Here is a 2,266-nt window from a genome sequence, read left to right as displayed (position 1 = left end):
GAAGCGAAGTGGTTATCTGGTTATTTTATTGTACAGTTATGTATATTTACGTACTTAGTTTCCTCTCCACATGACTTGATCCTTTTGACCCTCTTAGAGGCTTATGGAGAGACAGGATTTTGTTTATGTAAATTTGGGTTTTGGATATGTATATATAGGTGTATATATTCTCCAACCAGCCTTGACTTCACAGGCTGAGTTAGGAACTTGTTATTTTGTATTTTTGGCCCTCTATTCTTACTTTTATTATCTTTTACGTGATAGTTATAGTTTTCTTAGTACGCAAGTTAACTCGTTTTCTGAGCGTTGCTTTTTTATTTTGCAATTTTTATTTCTTCTATTCTTTAAGGCTCCTAGTTTATTATATTATTTCTGTTATTATATGTACACTTTTTATTTTAGAGGTCGTAATACCACATCACCTCTATTTTACGGCTTAAGCGTTAAGCTCTGTGTGGTAGGGTGTTATAGAGGTCATGATCGACATACTTCAACTGGAGAATTAGCGCCTGCAAGAAGTAGTAACTTGCAGAGGTTATGTCGCTGGAATGCCTTATCTGACTTACGAGTCAGATTGCGTCGGGTGCGGGTCGAAAACGACAAATGAGCTCATTACCTGCAATAGGGCTAGACATGCATCATCCTTGTTGTGCATTTGTATTTTACTTGATACGGTGAAATTGTTTGTGATGGTCTTCCTGGTTTTATGCATTCCTTACTGTTACTCTGAATTGTGGTAATTAGATACTTCTCTGTGATTCTTGTATATTTCGTTGTGAATTACTTGAACTGTGGTAATCCTGACTAAACTAACTACCCCCGACCCTACTAAAAACTCCCCAGTGCTTACCCCTTTTCTTCCTCCCCTTCAGATGGAGATCGGAGTCTTGTTTTACAAGATGGACCTACCCTCCATATATATATGAGGATATTGTACAGCATAGATTTTATGTAGTAAGTGCGGAGATTAGGACTCGTATGTACATTCTGCGTGATCACTCCTTCAGTCATCCGATTAATACTCCACAGTTTAACCCCGATATGCCCATGAGTTTCCGTTGCAGTGGCTTCACCCAGATGTGCCATTTCACCTGTTCCATGACGAGCCAGTGCTTCATCAGCATCCCGATCAGCCTGCGGATCAGGTGGACCCTGAGCCTGAGCCCATGGAGGAGCATATTCCAGAGCTTTTACCAAAGGAGGATATCTCAGTAGAGCAGATCTCAGTATTTTCATCCGAGCCATCTTCTGAGGAGCCGCTCTCTGCCTCTATTAGTGGACCGACGAGTGTTGGTCAGACCAGTAGCATGTGTGCTAGTGCCCCTCCTGAGATTATAGAGATTTTCGATAACGAGGACGAGGATCCTGAGGAGTGTTCTGATGTGATTGTGATCTCCTCTGATGATGATAGCTGAGGCCTGGGAGCTGAGGTTGTGCCTTTTGATAGTTTTTTATGTTAGCCTAGCTTTTGTGTTAGTCTGTCACTTTTGATTAGGTTTAGAGAGAGAATAGGGTGTACATAGTTGACTAGGTTAGTTTCGGACGCCAGTTTAGGGATTTCTTATATGGACCAGGGCCCGGAGTGTTGATTTGTACATAGTAGCAAGACAAGAGAGCTGTAAATACTAATTAGGCTAGTTTCAGGTGCCAGCTTAAGGGCTTCCTATATGGACCAGGGCGCCGAAGCGTTAACTATGTATATAGTAGCAAGATATGAAGAATTGTACGCTAACTCATGCGATATGTGGTAGTACCTTTATATGTATGTATGATCTATGCTATATGTTATGGTTATATATGATGTTGGCCTTGTGTATGTTTTTTTTTTGTTTCCCTATTATGACTTGTGTATGTTTAATTAGCTGTCCTCGCAACTCCTTTTATAAAATAAAAGTTTTTCTCCAAAAATTCGATAATGCGCTAATTCAATTACAGGCTTAGTAGTAAGTAGTTAAAATTTTGGGTAAGCAAGTTGGTAACACTCAGTTTCTGGTATGATCATGACATATTGGAAATTGGGTCATTACACATTTCATAAACCGCTATAGTCTGTAGCGATTTATATAAAAATGTAAAATGACACAAATATGAAACAGTTTTCAGAAAATTACAATTACGTAATTTTAGAGTCCATTTAATTTATTTACGTAACTTGTTCTTACAAATACTTTTACGCATCATATAAATAAACAAACTCAATTTTAAATAAATAAATAAATAAATAATATTTTAATTACAAATTGAAATAAAAAAAGCTAAATCAAAT

Source organism: Arachis ipaensis, chromosome B10 (genome assembly GCF_000816755.2).
Source record: "Arachis ipaensis cultivar K30076 chromosome B10, Araip1.1, whole genome shotgun sequence".
Lineage (NCBI taxonomy): Eukaryota > Viridiplantae > Streptophyta > Magnoliopsida > Fabales > Fabaceae > Arachis > Arachis ipaensis.
Note: the sequence above shows the minus strand (reverse complement) of the source record.